The sequence below is a fragment of the Xenopus tropicalis genome, chromosome 8 (assembly GCF_000004195.4).
Source record: "Xenopus tropicalis strain Nigerian chromosome 8, UCB_Xtro_10.0, whole genome shotgun sequence".
In the NCBI taxonomy this organism is placed as follows: domain Eukaryota; kingdom Metazoa; phylum Chordata; class Amphibia; order Anura; family Pipidae; genus Xenopus; species Xenopus tropicalis.
Window position 1 is genome coordinate 73039941 of NC_030684.2, and position 24161 is coordinate 73064101.

The 24161-nt window shown below is 40.1% G+C and overlaps 1 protein-coding gene across 1 annotated transcript in view; it reads left to right on the forward strand.

The window, feature by feature from the left end:
• Nucleotides 1–13: 13 nt before the first annotated feature.
• The window catches only part of mhc2a (major histocompatibility complex class II alpha chain precursor), a 51582-nt gene continuing 27434 nt past the window's right edge, over nt 14–24161 (forward strand). The window contains exon 1 of the mRNA XM_018096585.2: nt 14–108. The gene's annotated coding sequence lies outside the window, so the exon portion shown is untranslated. The remainder of the gene's footprint in view (nt 109–24161) is intronic.

Sequence of the window (24161 nt, forward strand, 5' to 3'; positions counted from 1 at the left end):
GCGCCCTACTATGAATGCCAAGCGCCTGAGCGCTCTATTCGGGATAATAAGGGTACTGCGCATAGGGCGGTTTGCCCTCTGCTCCACTGTCCAAACCAACACTGAAGGGTAAGGAGCCATGGTGGTTTACAGGATTAAAGGACAATGAAAAAATTATTTTCACGGGGGTAGCCAGGAGCTAACTTGTATGCAGTGAATATAATTCATAATCTTGCTTCTTTTCACTGAAAAACACACTGGACCGGGGTTAAGTCATATATATATATATATATATATATATAAATAAGGGAGCTGGAAATAAGCAGCATGCCTATGCGTGCTTTTTCCACAGTTAGCCAGGCCACCTTCTGTGTGATATGGGGTTGCACAGCAGTACACAGCACTTCCATGTTTCAGTGCATCAGTTTGGCGGTCCCATACTAGTACATGTCCTTTCATTAAACATGCACCCATCCTGGATCAAGGAAACCCCTGGGGGATTAATTAAAGATGATGTCAAACTGACACCCCCAGGCGTGGTTCACCTTTATGTTAACTTTTAGCATGTTATAGCATGGCCAGTTTTTAGCACCGTCTCAATTTCTCTTTGTATTTTAGCTGTTATTGTTGTTTAATTATTTGCCTTCCTCTTCCTCCGGAAGCAAAAAAAAACAACTATTGCTCTGTGAGGCTACAATTTTATTATTATTGTTACTTTTTATTACCTAGGCCCTCTCCTAATATTCTTCCAGTTTGTAAATCAAACTACTGCCTGGTTGCTAGGGTAATTTGGACCCTTGCAACTAGATAGTTACTAAAATATTAAACTGGAGTGTTGCTAAACAAAAAGCTAAATAATTAAAAAATACACAAATACTAATAGATGAATACCAATTGCATATTGTCTCTGCCCTGGTAGCTCTGGCATATGAAAAAATGTAACAAATGCCAGCAGATTTTACAGACCTGACTTGCTGGAGGAGCACTTTGCAACATTGTTTAAAAAGTAACAACCAGGAGTTCAGCAAATGCTGCTTTCAATAGCAATTACATTTACACATAGCTTTTAACCCTTTCACTGCCAGCCATTATGAACAAAGTGGAACTTCTACTGCCAGACCGTTTTTTAACATTTTGCACTGTTTCACTTTAGGGGCTTTTCCTCGGGGGGACTTTTAGTTTACCCAGGAAAACTATATATCGTTTTTTTCAGGACAACCTAAGCTTTCAAAATATGGTGGAATTTTTGTGTAATACCAATTCTATACAAGATATAGGCTTCTAAATGTCTAAAAAAATGAAAAAAAAAATATTTTCCATAATATAAACACATACAGCAGAAACAAAAATTATTTTATGCATGAAAATACAACTGATTTGGAAAGTCCCATGTCTCCCGAATTTGCCAATACCAAATATATATAGTTTTATGGAGATTTTTCACTTGTATAGGTCAAAAACTCCCAGCAGTACACTACCAAATTTCCAAAGCACTGCTCCAGAAAGCTGCATACTTTAGATTTCAAGGTCAAAAATTCCACTAACGGAAGGTTTATCCCAGAAAATGATACATTTTTAGAAACAGATTCTGTGGGATCCAGAATAGGTAGAACTGTCTGTCTACTCCAAACTATCAAGTTGCAATGCGTTCCTAAAGTTATTGGTTTTTATCAAAATTTGTGAAATTTCTTAAAAATCGCTTCAAAGCTTCCAGTCTATAGTATCTTATCTCCTACAGGTCATAAAGTAACCAGATAAAACACCCTAAATATGAACGCCAGGGGTCCACTGAACAGTTTGGTGCCCATACCTAAGTATGTGGCATGTAGGGGCCCCAATGTGAACATACCCCCATGTGATCTGTCATTTCTGTCATTCCAGCTTCTGCAAAATCAACACATTTACATCATTTTATGTAGGCTAAAGCTACAAAAAGTACATTCACCCCAGAAAGCCATTTATTTTTGGAAAGTACACATTCCCCTGAATTCAAAATGGGTACCCATGTCTTTCTACTCCAAAGTACCAAGCCGCAAAGCTTTCCTAAAGTTGGCATTTTTGATTTCCAAAAATCCTCTCAAAGCTTCCAGTTTGCAGCATCTTATCTCCCAAATATCATTAGGTACCAAGAGAAAACACCCTGAATTTGAACGCCAGGGGTCCACTGAACAGTTTGCTGCCCAATATGTATAGGTTTACCCAAGTATGTGGCATGTAGGGGCCCCAAAGTGAATATACCCCCATATGATCTATCATTTCAGCTCCTGCAAAATCAACACATTTACATCCTTTATGTGGGATAATGCAACAAAAAAGTACACTCACCCCAGAAAGCCATATATTTTTGTAAAGAACACATTCCCCCGAATCTATAAGGGGTACACATTTCTTTTTGCTCCAAAGTACCAAGCTGCAAAGCTTTCCTAAGTTTGCAGATTTTTATGACATTTCAGAAAATCGCATAAAAATGTTGCAATTTGCCTCATTTATCTCTCACAATTTCTTGATAAAGATCAGATAAAGGTTAATCACCCCAAATAGGAACACCTAAGGTCTACTGAACAGTTTGATGCCCAATATGCATGGATATACCAAAGTCTGTGGTATGTACTGACCCAAAATGAAAATAGCGCATATGGATTTCTCTCCTGCCAACTCAGCTTTTGCACACAGAGCCCCCTGTCAGCGTATTATGTGCCCCCTGTCAGAGTAAAACCCCCAAACTATACAGAGACCCTCAGAAAACCATATAGTTTTGGAAAGTACACATTCTGACAAATCCAACAAGGGTAAAGAGTCTTTTCTACACCAAAGTACCAATCTGCAAAGCTTTCCTAAAGTTATTATGACATTTCAGAAAATCGCCTAAAAATGTTGCAATTTGCCGCATTTATCTCACACAATTTCTTGTGTACAAAGGCAAATCACCCCAAATAGGAACACCTAAGGTCTACTGAACAGTTTGATGCCCAATATGCATAGATATACCAAAGTCTGTGGTATGTACTGACCCCTAAATGAAAATAGCGTTAAAAAAAAAGTTATTTTAGTACACCAAAGTTACACATGGCAAAGCTATGCTAAAAACAGATTAGGAACACTTATACAGGGATAAAAATGCAATAAAACCACAAAAATTTAGCAAATCAGTGAAACAACAAAATAAGTCACACAACTGTAATTAGTGTAATTAGTGGTCAGAATATATGATCCAATAGTCACGCTGTCAAAATAAACAGTTTTTAGGGAAAAGAAACTAAAACCAAAGTGGTAAAATGAAAAAAAAAAAAGTGTTTGTGTATACATGTGTGTACATATGTAAAAGTTGTGTGACAGTGTGTAAGTGTGTATATGAGTGTATATAAGTGTGCAAAATAAAAAAAAACAAAAAATAAATAAAAAGTGTGTAAGTGCAAAAATAAAAACACCCTTACCTGTCCTGAAGCACTTTTTGCAGTCCTGGTCCTCCTGCTGCATCCTGGAGTCATTGGGGGGGAGCAGGAAGCAGGAAGCGAGGCCAAGCAGCAGACGCGATAGTGTCTGCTGCTTGTAGACTGGTCCTGCGATGATCGCGTCACAGAACCAGCATGACAGCCCCCCTGGCACGTTGCCCAGGGGGCTGCCATCGCTAGAAACTCTCTGCATGTGCCGCCGCTGCAGAGAGAATTCTTTTTTGACACGTCGTTGGCAGTTTAAGCCTTTTTCTGCCACAACATATCCCATACGTCTTTGGCAGAAAAAAAGGTTAAACCAAGGTTTTCAAATGAGTAAATCTTTGCCTGACTGGGTATCCTGCTGGTGGGCCAGATTGGACTAATGCAATTGCTTGGCACCTGAGCCAACAATCAGTTCAGGCCTATGCAGACCCTTTAAGAGGGTCTGCCATAGTTACAATTTTGAAGAGGGTCTTTGCTCACAAATTGTGAAAACCTTCCCCCTAACACTTTTGAGGCCTCAACAATTGCAGGAGTAGCAGCAGCAGTGCAGGTAGAGGTGATGATTTGATGGATATGTGGAGAATTTTTTTGAGCTTTGACAAGCAGTAGCTATTGCCACCATCAATAACAGCTAGAGCACATGATGGTTGAATGTGTCTATAGTCTATAGGTCTGTCGGTGGACAAGACAAGGATTTTTTGGTGCCGAACCAGTGGCCAGATCTCGCACAGTATGCTCTGGAGGTAATGGCTTTCCCCCCTGTCATAGACTGCCAGGGCCAGAACTAGGGGTAAGCAGAAGGGGCAACTACCTTGGGCGCAACAATGGGGGGCACCAGGCAGGTACCTGTCCTGCCTACCCCTAGTATACACTCTCTTTCCCCTGCCACTTGTCTAGCGTGGCACCCGACCCCCACCCCGCAATGTCCGTGTGCATGTGCATGCTTCTTCATGCGGGGGCCTAGGGCGCCAGTCGGCTTGTCCTGCCCCTGTAGACCACAGGGATGCCAAAGCCCAACCAGTAGCCAGAAGTGGCAAAGTATGCTCTGGAAGTAACAGCTTGCCTGCCAAGCTCTAAGGTTCTGCTGATTATTTGCACTCTGGAGAGACACTTGCATTCATACCAGTAACGTTCTCAAAAGTAAAAACTGGGAGGCCCTCTAGTCCAGTGTTTTTCAACCTTTTTTAGGCAAAGGCACACTTGTTTCATGAAAAAAATCACGAGGCACACCACCATTAGAAAATGTTGAAAAATGTAACTCTGTGCCTATATTGACTATATATAAAGTAATTCTCTTGAATAGGAATCAAATAAACACAAAGCTGCCATAGTTTCCACATACAATATTTGTTGTGGCCATAAAGTGTCCGGGTCCCATTGTTTCTCACAGTTTATTGCAGTTATATAGCTAGTGTGCGGCTGGGGGACATAATTAAATGGTAAAGGCCAGCAGCCTATGTATAGCAGATGCTCTCAGGCAAAGATGTCAGCCATCTTAGCAACAGCTTGAATCATTACCTGCAGCAGCTCCAGGCTCATTTATCCCCCCCCCCCCCGCTGAGTTATTTAAAAAAAAAAAACATGTCCAGGGACTTCTAGTTACAAATACCTCTTATCTCATCGACACGAAAGGAGAACTCCTTCACAGGGGGCTGTGCGTGCGTGCGTGCGTGTCTGCTTTAGCACGGTGAGAGCAGAGGGTCAAAGTTTATGCCTGTGTCCAATCGCATTGCAGCACAGCCCCCTGTGAAGAAGTTCTCCTCTGGTGTTGATGCGATAAGAGGTAAATGTAACTGGAAGTCCGTGCGGGTGGAAGGGAGTGAGGGACGGGGGAGTTAAAGCTATTCTTTTTCAGTGGAGCGCGGGGCCCCCATTGGCGCAGGGCCCGATTGGGCGCAATGTTGCCTGGTGTGCCGTAGGTGCAGGGCCGGCCCTGCACCTACGGCACACCAGGCAACATCTCGCGGCACACTAGTGTGCCGCGGAACAGCAGTTGAAAAACGCTGCTCTAGTCACATTCTAAGTTTCTCTGCTGGTTTGCACTCTGGAGAGACAGCACCATTCACTGCAGTGCATAATTCATGTGAAATTAAAAGCATGTTTTGGTGAAGCTGATTTGGAGAATTTCTGGCCTGAGCAACTGGGAGAAAGGATATCGGGACAGTATGATATTGATGGAAAAGTTGGAGCTATGTTTGGAACGAAATTGGAAACATTTTTCTATGAAGAACAGTTGTAGCACAGTGGAAAGGAGCATCTCTAATTATATGGAGCAATGTATATACTTTTGCAGAGCTAAAACCACAATGTAATTTTGCCTTCCCATTGACTCCATTGCATTTTGTCAAATGCAGTGAGATTTAGCACAAAGAAGTGAAACGCAGCAGATTCGCTCATCAATAGACATTATTTATTAATATCCCCTCTTGTTCAAGTGTCATTATCAGTACTACCTCAGTGGACTTTTGACTTCCTCCATTTGCTAGGGAGTCACCTAATTTATTTTGTATTTTGGTTCTTGAGCGAGGCTATATATCCAACCCATTGGGCCCGATTCACTAAAGTGCGATATAAATTATCGCACGCTTTTTTGCTTTAAATAAGTCGCGACAATTAGCGCGCGATTCACTACAGCATTACCACATGCGTTAAGTCGCCATATCGCATGCGTAAATTTTCGCGCGACCGCATGCGCTAGTTTAACACTTGCGTTAATTTCCGCGCTGAAAAGAATATGATTGCATGATTCACTATAACTTAGGCGCGCTAAATATCGCATTCAGCTATGCGAAAATTAACTCCTACTAGAGGCAGGCGCAAAATTTATAGAAAAGTACAGTAAATGAGTTTTTGGCAATAAAATATGGACCTACAGTGTTATTTATTCATGTATGTGTCTTTTTACTCAATTTCACTAAAGTCTTGGCATGTATGGAATTTCGCTACTATATACAATACTATAGTGTTAAAAATTTAGTCGCCAAAATATACAGTACAATAGTGGTAAATATTTAGTCGCGATATTATACAGTACTATAGTGGTAAATATTTAGTCGCACAAAATACATTACTAGGTATATATTGGCGATTTGTCGCGACTTGTGGCCATTTTGTGGCGATTTTTGAATCTCGTGACATGTGCGACTTGCGGCCATTTTGTGTCATTGATCCTGCTGTCACCACACTGAGAGCATCATGCCTGGGGTTTCAGAGCTGCTAATGGAGGAGAGGCGTTATATTATTGAGTTTCTCCTGCGCTCAGGTTATGATAGGCTGCCGCTGGGGCCAATAGGGGTCCATGAGCGCAAGAGGGCTATCCTGCGCAACCTAATAGCTGGGTTGCGCAGGGGCTTTCGGCTCCAAATGGACCTCCGCCTGCTCCAGCGGATTTGGTCAGACCTGAAGCGGAGGAATTTTCAGGAGATCGCTGAAATTGCTGAAGGTAATTATTCTAATTTAATATGGTTTTACACAATACGTTTCTTAAAAGATTTAGCAAGTAATTTGAACATTCTCTCTCTCTCTCTCTCTCTCTCTCTCTCTCTCTCTCTCTCTCTCTATATATATATATATATGTGTGTATATGCATGTTTTTTATAAAATACACAATAAAGTTGACAATAAAGAGGGAATTTTAAATATGTTTTGGCATTTTGAAAAACAAATACATATACACATATATATATACAGCCAGAATGCTTGGGACCAAGGGTATTCCGGATAAGGGGTCTTTCCGTTATTTGGATCTCCATCCCTTAAGTCTAATAAAAAAATCAATAAAACATGAATTAAACCCAATACGATGGTTTTGCCTCCAATAATGATTATTTACATCTTAGTTGGGATCAGTTGCAAGGTGCTGTTTAATTACTACAGAGAAAAAGGAAATGTGTTTTTAAATTATGAATTACTTGATTTAAATGGAGTCTATGGGAAACGGGCTTTCCGTAGTTTGGGGTTTTATGGATAACGGGTTTCTGGATAAGGGATCCCATACCTGTGTATATATATATATACACACACACACACATACATATACATAAATACATATGCATAAATGCATAAATGCATAAATGAGTTTAAAGCAGGGGGGAAGCAGCAGGGAGCGGCCCATTTGGGGGAAGGGCCACAAATGTTTTAGGGGGCCCTGGCTAACAATGTCTGTGTGTCCTTTGGATTGATGTGAGGGTTCACAGGGGGAGGGGCCAGTGGGAGGAGGGGGGGGCCAAAAAAATGTTGTTGTGAGGGGCCCCGTTATTTAGGATGGTGGCCCTCTGTGTATGAATGTATATATATACAGTGGAGGAAATAATTATTTGACCCCTCACTGATTTTGTAAGTTTGTCCAATGACAAAGAAATGAAAAGTCTCAGAACAGTATCATTTCAATGGTAGGTTTATTTTAACAGTGGCAGATAGCACATCAAAAGGAAAATCGAAAAAATTACTTTAAATAAAAGATAGCAACTGATTTGCATTTCATTGAGTGAAATAAGTTTTTGAACCCTCTAACAAAAAAAGACTTAATACTTAGTGGAAAAACCCTTGTTTGCAAGCACAGAGGTCAAACGTTTCTTGTAATTGATGACCAAGTTTGCGCACATTTTAGGAGGAATGTTGGTCCACTCCTCTTTGCAGATCATCTCTAAATCCCTAAGGTTTCGAGGCTGTCTATGTGCAACTCTGAGCTTGAGCTCCCTCCATAGGTTTTCTATTGGATTAAGGGCCGGAGACTGACTAGGCCACTCCATGACCTTAATGTGCTTCTTCTTGAGCCACTCCTTTGTTGCCTTTGCTGTATGTTTTGGGTCATTGTCATGCTGGAACACTCATCCACGATCCATTTTCAGTTTCCTGGCAGAGGGAAGGAGGTTGTCGTTCAGGATTTCACGATACATGGCTCCGTCCATTTTCCCGTTAATGCGAATAAGTTGTCCTGTGCCCTTAGCAGAAAAACACCCCCAAAGCAAAATATTTCCACCCCCATGCTTGACGGTGGGGACGGTGTTTTGGGGGTCATAGGCAGCATTTTTCTTCCTCCAAACACAGCGAGTTGAGTTAATGCCAAAGAGCTCTATTTTGGTCTCATCAGACCACAGCACCTTCTCCCAGTCACTCACAGAATCATTCAGGTGTTCATTGGCAAACTTCAGACGGGCCTGCACATGTGCCTTCTTGAGCAGGGGGACCTTGCGAGCCCTGCAGGATTTTAATCCATTGCGGTGTAATGTGTTTCCAATGGTTTTCTTGGTGACTGTGGTCCCTGCTAATTTGAGGTCATTAACTAACTCCTCCCGTGTAGTTCTAGGATGCTTTTTCACCTTTCTCAGAATCATTGACACCCCACGAGGTGAGATCTTGCGTGGAGCCCCAGAGCGAGGTCGATTGATGGTCATTTTGTGCTCCTTCCATTTTCGAACAATCGCACCAACAGTTGTCACCTTCTCTCCCAGCTTCTTGCTAATGGTTTTGTAGCCCATTCCAGCCTTGTGCAGGTCTACAATTTTGTCTCTGACATCCTTGGACAGCTCTTTGGTCTTTCCCATGTTGGAGAGTTTGGAGTCTGCTTGATTGATTGATTCTGTGGACAGGTGTCTTTTATACAGGTGACTAGTTAAGACAGGTGTCCTTAATGAGGTTGACTAATTGAGTAGAAGTGTCTAACCACTCTTTGGGAGCCAGAACTCTTAATGGTTGGTAGGGGTTCAAAAACTTATTTCACTCAATGAAATGCAAATCAGTTGCTATCTTTTATTTAAAGTAATTTTTTCGATTTTCCTTTTGATGTGCTATCTGCCACTGTTAAAATAAACCTACCATTGAAATGATACTGTTCTGAGACTTTTCATTTCTTTGTCATTGGACAAACTTACAAAATCAGTGAGGGGTCAAATAATTATTTCCTCCACTGTATATATATATGTATAATAGATTGAAATAACATCTTGCAATACTGTCTCACAGAACTCAATATTGACATCGCGCCTCTCCTCCCTCCGGAGGCACAACCCCAGGCAGACCAGGCTCCAGGACCTGCCCCAGGACCTTCACAGGCCCCCGAGGCCCCAGGACATTTAAAGGCCCCAGAGGCTGAGGACGCCCCCGAGGGCGAGGAGTCCCCGGATACCCCCCCCTTTACTCCTCCCCCAGTTTGCCCCCAGTTTCCCCAGCCCTTGAGTTCCCCCCCCAGCCCCCCGGATCACAGCCACCAGGTTCTCCTGCCGACGAAGGCCCATCTCGTCGGTTCATGCAGGAGGACCTGGACAATATGAAGGCAGAGCTGGCCCAGCCAGGCCCAGATTTGTGGAGAGGCCACAAAGGCCCAGGCCTAGGGCGGCAGAAGTTTAGGGGCGGCATGCCGCCCCGCCGCAAGAACATTTTTAAATTTTGCTCCCTTACGGAGCAGTCGGGACCTCTGCCCACTGCTCCGTATGGGAGTTAAAAGGAGCGTTCGCGCATGCGCAATGGGGGGCGCGTTTGCGCATGCGCACTGGGGGGGCGCGTTCGTGCATGCGCACTGGGGGGGGCGCGTTCGCGCATGCGCACGGGGGACACCCACAGGGGCGGCCTCGGGGAGCACGGGATAGAAATCCGGCCCTGGGCCCAGCTCCGGGGGGAAGTGGCCGAACTGAGGAGGGACTTTGAGGAACTCAAGGGCAGCAAGCCCTAAGTTTTTTTTCCTTCCCCATTTTTTATTTTTGTTTTAATCTTTTATTAAAATTTAAGATTCTTCTACTTTTGAACTGAGTAATGTCTCATTATTTATCCTTCCTTGATATGGTATTCTATACTTTCATGTAGTTTCTCCTACACTCTTACATTTATCAATAACAGCATCAATATGCTATATGGGTTAAATGTTTGCAAAAATTCTGCCAACAATTTTGTCTTTAGCCCATTTTGCTGAATTGTAAAACTTGCGTTAATTAGTACGTAGCGTATTTTCTGGCGAGTGTGATAACTGCCAATCCAATGTTTTGTTGCCAGAATAATTGCAATATTATATTTGTCCCCGTTTAACCCTTTCCCTGCCAACGACGTACGGCGTACGTCATGGCAGGGAAAGCCTTTATGTGCCAATGACGTACGGCGTACGTCTTTTGGCACATAAAGATTCTCTCTGCCGAAGCGGAATACTGATGACAGCCCCCTGGGCAACGAGCCAGGGGGGCTGTCATGTCAATCGGCGCAGGGCCCCCCCCCAAGCAGCAGACGCGATCGCATCGCGTCTGCTGCTTCCTGCCGATTCCTGCTTCCTGCTTTGCCCCTCCCACTTCCCCCCACTCACCGGACTGCAGCAGGAGGGCCAGCCAAGCGATCAGGATCTTCTGGACAGGTAAGTATGTTTTTATTTGTTGTATTTACATACTTACACACGTTTATACTTACATACAGCACACACTTCAGCAAAAAAAATTTTTTTGTTTTTGTTTTTTTTCCATTTTCACACTAATACACACTTATGTACACTCATATACACACTTACATACTGTCACACTACTTTTACATATGTACACACGTGTATACACAAACTTATTTTTGTATTATTTATTTAGTTATTTTCCATTTTACTGGTTGTTTTTAGTTTATTTTTCTTAAAAACTGTTTATTTTGACAGCGTGACTATTGGATCAGATATTCTGACCACTAATTACACTGTCGTGTGACTTATTTTGTTGTTTCGCTGATTTGCACAATTTTTATGGTTTTATTGCATTTTTATCCCTGTATAAGTGTTCCTGATCTGTTTTTAGCATAGCTTTGCCAGGTGTAACTTTGGTGTATGAAAATAACTTTACCTATTTTGAATTCATCAGAATGTGTACTTTCCAAAAATATATGGTTTTCTGGGGGTCTGTGTATAGTTTGGGGGTGTTACTGCACATAATACGCTGTCAGGGGGCTCTGTGTGCAAAAGCTGAGCTGGCAGGCGAGAAATCCTTATGCGCTATTTTCACTTTGGGGTCAGTACATACCGCAGACTTTGGTATATCTATGCATATTGGGCATCAAACTGTTCAGTAGACCTTAGGTGTTTCTATTTGGGGTGATTTGCCTTTGTACGCAAGAAATTGTGTGAGATAAATGCGGCAAACTTCAACATTTTTAGGCGATTTTCTGAAATGTCATAAAAACCACTAACTTTAGGAAAGCTTTGCAGATTGGTACTTTGGTGTAGAAAGGACTCTTTACCCATGTTGGATTTGTCAGAATGTGTACTTTCCAAAACTATATGGTTTTCTGGATTTTTCTGTATATTTTGGTGGTATTACAGCACATAATACTCTGACAGGGGGCTCTGTGTGCAAAAGCTGGGTTTGCAGGCGAGAAATCCTTATGCGGTATTTTCACTTTGGGGTCAGTACATACCACAGACTTTGGTATATCTATGCATATTGGGCATCAAACTGTTCAGTAGGCCTCTGGTGTTCCTATTTGGGGTGATTTGCCTTTGTACGCAAGAAATTGTGTGAGATAAATGCGACAAACTTCAACATTTTTAGGCGATTTTCTGAAATGTCATAAAAACCACTAACTTTAGGAAAGCTTTGCAGATTGGTACTTTGGTGTAGAAAGGACTCTTTACCCTTGTTGGATTTGTCAGAATGTGTACTTTCCAAAACTATATGGTTTTCTGGATTTTTCTGTATATTTTGGTGGTGTTACAGCACATAATACACTGACAGGGGGCTCTGTGTGCAAAAGCTGGGTTTGCAGGCAAGAAATCCTTATGCGCTATTTTCATTTTGGGGCCAGTACATACCACAGACTTTGGTATATCTATGCATATTGGGAATCAAACTGTTTAGTAGACCTTAGGTGTTCCTATTTGGGGTGATTTGCCTTTGTACTTAAGAAATTGTGTGAGATAAATGTGGCAAACATCAACATTTTTAGGCGATTTCTGAAATATCATAAAAATCTGCAAACTTAGGAAAGCTTTGCGGCTTGGTACTTTGGAGTAGAAAGACATGGGTACCCATTTTAGATTCGGGGGAATGTGTACTTTCCAAAAATATATGGCTTTCTGGGGTGAGCGTACTTTTTTGTAGCATTATCCCACATAAAGGATGTAAATGTATTGATTTTCTGAAATGACACATCATATGGGGTTATGTTCCCATTGGGGCCCCTACATGCCACATATTTAGGTAAACCTATACATATTGTGTATCAAACTGTTCAGTGGACGCCTGGCGTTCATATTGAGGGTGTTTTATCTTGGTACCTAATGCTATGTGGGAGATAAGATGCTGCAAAGTGGAAACTTTTAGCAGATTTTTGGAAATGTCATCAAAATTGCTAACCTTAGAAATGCTTTGCGGCTTGGTACTTTGGATTAGAAAGACATGGGTACCCATTTTAGATTCATGGGAATGTGTACTTTCCAAAAATATATGACTTTCTGGGGTAAGCATACTTTTTACTAGCTTTATCCCACATATAATGATGTAAATGTGTTGATTTTGCAGGAACTGAAATGACAGAAATGATTGATCATATGGGGGTATGTTCACATTGGGGCCCCTACATGCCACATACTTAGGTAAACCTATACATATTGGACATCAAACTGTTCAGTGGACCCCTGGAGTTCAAATTTAGGGTGTTTTATCTTGGTACCTAATGCTATGTGGGAGATAAGGTGCTGGAAACTGGAAGCTTTGAAGGGATTTTTGGAAATTTCATCAAAATTGCCAGCTTTAGGAAAGCTTTGCAGCTTGATACTTTTGAGTAGATAGACATGGATACCCATTTTGAATTCAGGGGAATGTATACTTTCCAAAAATATATGACTTTCTGGGGTGAGTGTACTTTTTACTAGCTTTATCCCATATAATAATGTAAATGTGTTGATTTTGCAGGAGCTGAAATGACAGAAATGATTGATCATATGGGGTATGTTCACATTGGGGCCCCTACATGCCACATACTTAGGTAAACCTATACATATTGGGCATAAAACTGTTCAGTGGACCCCTGGCGTTCATATTTAGGGTGTTTTATCTTGGTACCTAATGCTATGTGGGAGATAAGGTGCTGGAAACTGGAAGCTTTGAAGGGATTTTTGGAAATTTCATCAAAATTGCCAGCTTTAGGAAAGCTTTGCAGCTTGATACTTTGGAGTAGATAGACATGGATACCCATTTTGAATTCAGGGGAATGTATACTTTCCAAAAATATATGACTTTCTGGGGTGAGTGTACTTTTTACTAGCTTTATCCCACATATAATAATGTAAATGTGTTGATTTTGCAGGAGCTGAAATGACAGAAATGATTGATCATATGGGGTATGTTCACATTGGGGCCCCTACATGCCACATACTTGGGTAAACCTATACATATTGGGCATAAAACTGTTCAGTGGACCCCTGGCGTTCATATTTAGGGTGTTTTATCTTGGTACCTAATGCTCTGTAGGAGATAAGATGCTGCAAAGTAGAAGTTTTGAGGGGATTTTTGGAAATTTCATCAGAATTGCCAGTTTTAGGAAAGCTTTGTGGCTTGGTACTTTGGAACAGAAAAACATAAGTACCCATTTTAGATTTGGGGGGATGTGTACTTTCCAAAAATATATGACTTTCTGGGGTGAACATACTTTTTACTAGCTTTATCCCACAAATAATGATGTAAATGTGTTGATTTTGCAGGAGCTGAAATTACAGAAATGACAGTACATATGGGGGTATGTTCCCATTGGGGCCCCTACATGCCACATACTTAGGTAAACCTATACATATTGGGCATCAAACTGTTCAGTGGACCCCTGGCGTTCAAATTTAGGGTGTTTTATTTGGTTACTTTATGACCTGTAGGAGATAAGATACTATAGACTGGACTATAGACTATAGACTGGCTTTGAAGCGATTTTTTAAAAACTTCACAAATTTTGATAAAAACCTATAATTTTAGGAAAGCATTGCGACTTGATAGTTTGGAGTAGACAGACAGTTCTACCTATTCTGGATTCCCCAGAATCTGTTCTTTCCAGAAATATGTAATTTTCTGGGATAAACCTTCTATTAGTGGAAGTTTTGGCCTTGAAATCTAAAGTATGCAGCTTTCTGGAGCAGTGCTTTGGAAATTTGGTAGTGTACTGCTGGGAGTTTTTGACCTATACAAGTGAGAAATCTCCATAAAACTATATATATTTGGTATTGGCACGTTCAGGAGACATGGGACTTTCCAAATCAGTTGTATTTTTGTGCATAAAATAATTTTTGTTTCTGGTATGTGTGTTTATATTATGAAAAATATGATTTTTTTAAATTTTTTACACATTTAGAGGCCTATATCTTGTTACAGAATTGGAATTACGCCAAAATTCTACCATATTTTGAAAGTTTAGTTTGTCCTGAAAAAAACAATATATTGTTTTCCTGGGTAAACTAAAAGTCCCCCCGAGGAAAGGCCCCTAAAGTGCAAAATGTTCAAAAACTGTCTGGTAATACACGTTCCGCTTTGTCCAAAACGACTGGCAGTGAAAGGGTTAATAAAGTGCCCATAACATATTTGCCATTTATTCTGTGTCTCCCACTTAATTTAAGCCACTTTAGCAAACGGACCCCTAAGTATTTGGCTAAATATTCTTAAATGCCCCCCCCCCCCATTTTATTATCTCTAGCACTTCTTTTTTTTCTTACTTAGATTTTTATAGTTTTTGGGGGGGTTTTTTTGCAAATAAACTTTTATACAGCACATCTTTAGCACTCTGTGCTCTCCCAGGGCAAAATGTCGCCATTTTTATGCTGCTGATTGTCGCGTGCGTAATGTTGCGACAATTAGTGCATGCGATAAATAGCGTGCATGCGGAAAATACCGCGCACGCTATTTATCGCGACAAGAATATTGCATGAAATACCGCGCGTAAAATAGTGCGAGTATGCTTATAGTGAATCGTGCGAAAAGTCGCCAAAATTAAGACGCAGTAAAATTTTTAGCGCACGTTAAGTCGCACTTTAGTGAATCGGGCCCCCATTATCTTCTTTCTTAATTCCTCTGTTCTTAATTTCCCCCCTTTGAGTAGTTTATACTGTAGCTTTTAACTAGATATGTGGTTGGCAAATATCATGGCATTTTGATGCTTTATAATAATTCTTCCGATTCTTCTTGTTCTATAAGGCCCCCATTTTCTAAATGCTACTCCTACAATTTAAGGGGCACGACACCCATTGACTTTGACAGGGAAGATTTTCAAACTGCTGCCACGCTTACAGCTTTAAACCAACATTTCCCAAACTTGAATAACATAATCATGGGGTCACTCCGAATGAAATAACAACTTTTGTTGGATGCCCCAAAGTGGGAGGAGCCAACAACAGCCAATCAAATTTCACCAATTGACTTTAATGGTGAAATTTTAACTTCTGCCACGCTTACATCTTTGAGGCTACACTCACCAAACTTGAATCACATAGTCATGGGGTCAACCTGAATGAAAATGGATGCCCAAAAGTGAATGGAGCTACGAACAGCCAATCAGATTTTACTTTTAATGGAGGAAATTCAACCTGCTGCCATTCTCACAGTAATAACGCCGGATCCCCAAACTTTGTACCAGGTACAGGTTGGCACCAGGTAACTGTGGTTCAAGGTTAGAAAAATTGGGTGGAGCCACCAACAGCCAATCAGATTTTACATATTGACTTTTAATAGGGAAATTTAACCTGATGCCATTCTCACAGTATTAACACCAGGATCCCCAAACTCTTCACAGTTGGTCACTAGGAGACTGCAGTTTTAAGTTTAAAAAAGTGAGTGGAGCCACCAACAGCCAATCAGATTTCACCTAATGAATTTTACTGGTTTAATGCCAGGGTTCCCAAGCTTTCCACCGTTTGTCACTGGGTCACAAAATGAAATAGGGTAAAATAGATAGACTGCGCAAAATAAAATATGTTTTCAATATAGTTAGTAAATGTAATGCAAATCTGTAATGTAATCTATAAGGACTGGAGCAGGCAGAAATCTAACATAATGGCCAGAACTCTACTTCCTCCTTTACAGCTCTAACCAATCAGTGTCTTGGGGGGGGCATACGGGACATAACTGTTCAGTTTGTTTGCATTTGAATCTGACCTGTGTGTTCACAAACTAACTGAACAGTTATGTCCCATATAGCCCCGCCCTAAAGTCACTGACTAACTAAGAGGTTAGAGAGCTCAAAGCAGGAAGTAGTGTTCTGGCTGTTAGGTTAGCCATCTGCCTACTCCAGCCTATAGATTACATTTTTGACTATATTAACTATATTGCAAATATTTTGTATTTTGTGTAGTCTCTCCATTTTACCCAGTTTAATTTTTACACTGAACTCTTCCTTTAAATATTAATATTAAGGTCCCCAAACTTTGCAGAGTTAGTCACCAAGTAACTGTGGTTCAAGGTTAGGAAAAGTGGGTGGAGCCACCAATAGCCAATCAGATTTTACCTGTTTACTTTCAATGGGGAAATTTAATCTGCTGCCATTCTCACAGTATTAATACAAGGGTACCCAAACTCTTCACAGTTGGTCACTAAGGGACTGCATTTTTAGGTTTGAAAAACCAATCAAATTTCATCTATTGGGGTTTTTTTTGGTTTAAATTTAAAATGCTGCCATTCTTATACTTATTCTTATACTATTTACGCCAGGGTCCCCAAACTCAGATTTCACCAATTTTAATGAATTTCATTGGTTTATATTAATACTGCTGCCTTTCTCACACTATTTATGCCAGGATTCCCAAACTCTGCACAGTCACTGGGTGACTACATATTCAAGGTTCAAGAGCCAATCACATTTCTTTAATTGATTTTAGTGGGGGAATTTTTTTACTGCTGCCATTCTCACACGTTTAATGCCAGTGCCCCCAAGCTTTTCATAGTTTGTCACCAGGGGAATAAGGTTAAAGGTTAGGAAAAGTGGGTGGAGCTACCAACAGCCAATCTGTTTCCACCAATTAAATTTAATTAGGTTATATTTAAAATGATTCCATTATTTAAGTATTAATTCCAGAGTTGTTAAATTTTGCAAAGTTAGTCACTGGGTATTTGCGGTTCAAAGTTAGAAAAAGTGGGCGGAGCCACCAACAGCCAATCACATTCCACCTATTTACTTTCAATGGTGAAATGTAAAATTCAATACGCTGTCAGTCCCACAATTTTTACGCCCCAAAGAATCCCCAAACTTTGCAGAGTTGGCCACTGGGGGGACTGCAGTTCAAAAATAGGAAAAGTGGGTTGGGTCACTAGCAGCCAATCAGATTTCATCTATTGAATTTTATTGGTTTAAATTTGAAAAACTGTGATTCTCATACTATTTAAGCCAGGGTGCTCAAACTTTCCAGTTTGTCACTGGGTGACTTCGACTCAAGGTTATAAAAAGGGGGCACACCCACCAATCACAATTCACCTATTGACTTTTATTGGTTTAAATTTAAACTGCTGCCATTCTTTAACTATTAATCCTAGGGTCCCTAAACTTTACAGAGTTAGTCACTGGGTAACTGCAGTTTCAGGTTAGAAAAAGTGGGCAGAGCCACCAACCGCCAATCAGATGTTACTTGTTGACTTTCAGTGGGGAAATTTAAATTGCTGCCATTCAGACACTATTAAAACCAGGGTCCCCAAACTTTGCACAGTGGCTTTTACTATATAACTGTGGTACGAGGTTAGAAAAAGTGGGCGGAGTCAACAACAGATCAGATTTCATTCAGTGACTTCACATTTTTCAACCCAACATGAAGTTTGTTCTCAAACTTCCCTTTCTAGTTTACTATTGCCTGCTCATGGGATCTGTGAGTGCCTGCAATATGTATTGAAGTATATCTTCTCCTCAAGCTTTAGGTCTGGGGCATGTGCACCCAGACCCCACATATATATATTGGTGAGCTTTTCTACTTATAACTGTGAACATACACTAAAATTCCCCCCCCCTCTCTTTTTTCTTTTTCTTCCCATGTTTTTGCTATCAATTACCACCCCATATTTGGAGATTTAGGCCAGATTCTCCCTTTTCAAAACTACCTGGACCGAACTGGGTATATGCCTGTTGGAAAAACAAGTAAAAATATTACAAGATCTATGAATATATAACAAAATTCTAAATATTATGTAAACAGGTGATCTTGTTGAATTTAGAAATCACTAAATCATTTGGTTCTAGAAAAGTTTGGCTTGTCTGGTTAATATATGTGAGCAACATTTGCTTTATGATTCCCCCAAAGTGGCAGTTAGGGCAAGGGCACATGTAGTGAATTGTCTGCTTTTATCTGCTCGTGTTTTGCACACAGGTGGAGGATCTGCTTTCATGGGCTCACTCCTGTAGCACAATTGACAAGCTTACTGTCCACCTGTGTTGAACTGGATATTTGTGCAAAAACATACTTGTTTCCACGCCAATATCTGTTCTGTGTAGCTCCACACAGGCCAACGCTGGACCTGGAGCTACAGGAGTGAGTGCATGAAAGCGGATCTCCTTTCCTCCACCTGTGTACAAAAGACAAAAATCCACTTGCGTGCCCTTGCCCTTAAGGTAAAAGGCCAGCTATCAGTGCTTTACTATCAGTAATCAGAAGTGGCAGGGCTGCCCCATGTCCCCTCTATTACTCTCCTTGGCTACTGCAGCTCTAGCAGGGGCCCTCAGGTTGGATCCTAAATGGGTTACCAAAAAGCATACAAGGGATATAAAATAAGTATCTATGCAGATGGTCTGCAGCTGACACTCTGAAGCCCCCACCCCCCACACACACAAGCTGAATTTGTTCAGTTGCTGTTAAACCTCTGTAAATTACATGATGGAAATGGTTTTCAAAATCACACAATGAAATCAATTCAAGCCGACTTTGATATTCCTTTAAGAATTTATGCAATACCATATCTTGGGGTTCAGCTAGCCCCAGTTTGCAGTCATTTTCCCCCTTTGATAAAAAGACTTAAGTTATTATTAAAATAATGGAACAAGTATTCCATTTTATAGTTAGGCAGGATATGTACAGTTAAAATGTCCTGGCTGCCAAAACATCTCTATTACTTTAGAGATCTCCCTATCCATGTTCCTACTAAGGTATTAGTTGATCTTCAAAAAGATGTATTAATCTTTATTGATGCAAACAAATGCTTCAGGATGCCTAAATTAACACTAAACAACAAACAACTTTGCAGAGGCCTGGGGGTCACGTTATCTCTACTATAAAGTGCCAATTGCCATGTTACCTATAAAGCTCAGCACAATTCTCTGGCTGTTTGGGATAAATACAAGGTTAAAAACCACCTAGTATATGCACGGTCACCTTTACAGACGATCTCAGTAAATCCAGCAACATCCACATTTCCTGACAACAGTTTAGTTTAGTACATAATAATTCTATTTAATCTTTCCAGATTCTCCATTATTTATATGATTTCCCTCAGAACAATACCGGTACTGTGAGGTTAACAAACAATTTATCACATTTTTTTTTCACAACCGGGTTCTGATTTTAATCCAGTTTTTGAGTTAAGCAAAAAAGGGCACAACTGCTTTGTCTAGAATTTATAGCTTTTCCTCTTTAATGTAACTGAGTTTGACCCTACATATGTGGCACTGTGGGAACATGATTTAGTCCTAAAAATATCTCCAAATTACTAGAACAACATTTGGAATAAAACAAGGTCTTTTAGGAACATTGCAAGCAAGGAATTATCAAACTATTGACAAGATGGTACCTGACCACTTAAAGGAAATAGAATTGGCTTTACTACTTCCCTCACTGTTTTAGAGGGTGTTCAGACATCAATCTGGTGGCTTTATAGCTAAAGAATTCTGCCTCATTTTAATTGAGTGCTGCCTAACACAGGCAGTACCTAATTCTAGGCACAGGTCTATGCATTCCAAAATGTAACATAGAGGCCTGAAGCAATCTACACAATGCCAAATCAAAGTTAGTGGTGCTTTAGACCTCTGTTGTTCACTTTCTGTCGGTTCTCAGTCCCATCCTCCTCCAGGTATGGGCTTAAACACTATTTTATATATAGAGTAACCAATGCTCTAAGAGCACAGGGACAGGCAAAAAAACACAATTTTTTAGCATTCATATTTATTTTGTTTTTGTATTGATCCCTACTGCACGTGGGAGATAATGGGCCTGATTCACTAAAGGGCGATAAAAATTATCGCACGCTTTTTCGCGTTAAAAAATGCAAAATAATTTGCGCGCGATTCACCATAGTATTATCGCGTGCGAAAAATCGCCATTTTCGCATGCGGTATTTCTCGCACTAGTTTTACCGTTTTGCGTTAATTTCCGCGCTGAAAAGAATACGATCGCATGATTCACTATAACTTTTGCGCGCTAAATATCGCATTCGGCTATGCGAAAATTAACACCTACTACAGGCAGGCGAAAAATTATACAAAAGTACAGTAAATGATTTTTTGCAATAAAATATGGACTTACAGTGTTATTTATCCAAGTCTGTGTTTCCCCTAGAGTGATGCAGCCGCCAGTTTGCAGCGAAATGTTCATTTTTAATACAGTAATTTTCTGCAAGTATTGGCGTGTATTCATTTGCGCAACTATTTCTATTTGGCTACAAGTGATGAAATGTTTTTTCATGCGTTTCGCAAAACAATCCACCAATGGCAAAACGCATGAAAAAATTCGCCACGCAAAAATTCACCGCACATCCAAAAATTGATACAAGTGTCAAAAAATAATAGTCACGGGCAACAATTTTTTTGCCCGCACAACATTTTTGCCGTTTCGTGGATCTTTTGAAAGATTTGCTAATTTTTCACTAAAGATAACCAGAACACATTTGCTCATCACTAGTGGCTACTATTTATAAGCATCTACTATTTATATGATACCATTTATATGTGGCTAATATTTATATACACCATTTATATGCGGCAACAATTTTTATACACTATTTCTATGCTACCATTCATATGCGGCGATTATTCGCATAATTTAGCGCATGTACTGGCAAATACCGCATTGAAATAGTCTTTCGCGAGTTAAATAACGCATGCAATATCGCGCGTAAAAAAGCGCAAGTATGCTTATAGTGAATCGTGTGAAAAATCGCCAAAATTAAGCCGCGGTAAAAATTTTAGCGCACAATAAAAATAGCGCACATTTTATCGCCCTTTAGTGAATCAGGCCCAATATGTGGGGTGGTTGTTGGGGGTAAAAAAAAGACTTATTTTCCTAGTTTGGATTTGTCAGAATATGTTCTTTCTAAAAATATATGGTTTCCCAGGGTAAACCAACTGTAATATAAAATCGATCATGGGTATATATAGGGCTAAGTAGAAGAAGTGGAAAATCTTACCCATGGTTTTTAGAGGTCCGGGTGCTCATGCCCCAGACCTTCAGCATGAGGGAGCCAGTTAGAAACAAAATAGATGAAACAGGTAGGCACTCTGGATTTCCAACAAAAAGTAGATGTAAAACTCAGGTATCAGTAAAATCAAAAAAGTTTTATTAACATATACACATTAATGCTATGAAGCCTTACGCATTTCGTACCTTTCTGGGTACTTAATCATAGGCTGAATAACATCTCACAAACACAAAATATTAAGCGTACCAGCATAGTGTTAAAAAAATAAGTATGATAAAATATACAAAGTAGTTATATCTTAAACTCGTAACTAATATGCATGAATAAAAGTTCATAAGGTTTTAGGGTGTATATTATATTAGAATCATAGTTTACATACTGAGTTTAAGATATAACTATACTTTATCATACTTATTTTTTCTAACACTATGCTGATACGCTTAATGCTTTTCCTGTAATTATTTCTAATTACATGTCCTTTGTGATAGGTCAATATTCTGCAAACATGATTGGCCACCTTGGCTTTAAATATTTTGTGTTTGTGAGATGTTATTCAGCCTATGATTAAGTACCCAGAAAGGTACGAAACGCGTAAGGCTTCATAGCATTAATGTGTGTATGTTATTAAAACTTTTTTGATTTTACTGATACCTGAGCTTTACATCTACTTTTTGTTGGAAATCCGGAGTGCCTACCTGTTTCATCTATTTTGTTTCTAACTGGCTCCCTCATGCTGAAGGTCTGGGGCATGAGCACTAGAAAAACGTGAAATTCCGCTTTTTGCTGCCACCTGAGGTGAGTTTCTCAACCCGGAATCCTTAGTTGCTTATGGAAATTAGGCTATGGAAGGATTGTCACATGATTTTAAGTATTTGTTTCCGGTTCAGCCCAGTGCTTGGATTAGCTGAATTTGAATCCTGCTGAAAAAGGCTGAATTTTCACAAAATCCTGGATTCAATGAATCCCTAGTCACCATATAAGACTGCTTTACCATGTTAAACTATTCTATTCTTCTTATTCTTTTACTTGGAGATACATGTTTCCCACTTCCCCTTTCTATTCTGTATCCCATTTTTTATATGTAGCAACCCCAGAAATTTAGTACTGTTGGTTCAGGCATTTCTCTCTAGTTTGGACAACTAAAGGTTGTCCTAGTTCTGTTTGTGAATACTTTTCCAGGTTAAAAGTAAATGTAGATATGCCCAATAGGTGGCAGTGTACTCCAATATAAAAAGGTCCTGAGACCTTGCCTCACAAGAGGTGGTTACAGCCTGGGATCTGTTGGAAAATTTAGAGTTAGATTAGTTCTGTGATTGTCACTCCAGAAGTGAAAGACAGGCAGCACCGGATAGACTGTATGAGCAACTCAAAGCTCCAACAAGGAGAATAGAGCATTAAAACCCTACAGTGTAGGGTTCCTGCAGTAAGGGACTACTGTGAAGCCAGACTACGCTGGGGATTTGCACTAAGGCATCACCCTTTGAAGGTATAGATTGCAAGCGTGAATACAGTTGATATTGTGTGCTGCCTGTGAAGTTATGCAAAATTGTGCTTGATGTACTGAGATCTGAGTCACATATTGATGTTATATGATGCTACATGCCTGGAGCAAAATAAACACGATTGTTTGAAGAAACCTTTGTTGCTCTATTCATCTACTTCACCTATTAGTGGACAGATATTCCAGGTAATTTATCTTTTAACACTCTGGCCAATAACCACAAGAGGGAGAATAACTAAAGGCAATATTTATTATATGGCTGCCAGGAGTTGTTGCCCTAACCGGTTAGTTCCCATGTTACTTTGCATGCAGCACACACATTACTACAATAGCACACCCAAGTGTGGCCTACATATATTTGAAAATAAGTAAAATTGGAATTGAAAAAAAATCACCCTTCAGAGTCAACACCTGCTAATTAATCCCTTGTTCTTTCTATATTGTATTTGCTTTTGGTTTACCGGAGCATGTCAGTGTGTCTCATATGATTTCAAGTTGATGAGCTTTGGTGCACTGTGTCTTTAACTAAGCATATTCACTTCCTTAAAGGACGTCAACCTAAAAAACTATTTTTGCCTATTAAGAGAAAACCTAATTCTAAGCAACTTTCCAATATGAATTTGTTAACAATTTTAGTGGTTTAAAAGCTATTTGTAAATGTAATTGCAATTGAAAGCAGCATTTGCTTAACTCCTGGTCGTGACTTTTTAAGCAATGTTGCAAAAGCCAGTCTCCTCCAGCAAGTCAGGTCTTTCAATCTGCTGCCTTGTGTAACATTGTTTTAAAGGACATGTAAACCCCGCACACAAAAATGTAATCAGTGAACAGCCTCTTTGAAATCTTTCAATACCTGCCACACTGGCTGTACAGAGGTTAATAGTAAGGCTGCAGCATCCCCTTAATCACTTAGATTTCCTTCTCCTCCTGTAACCC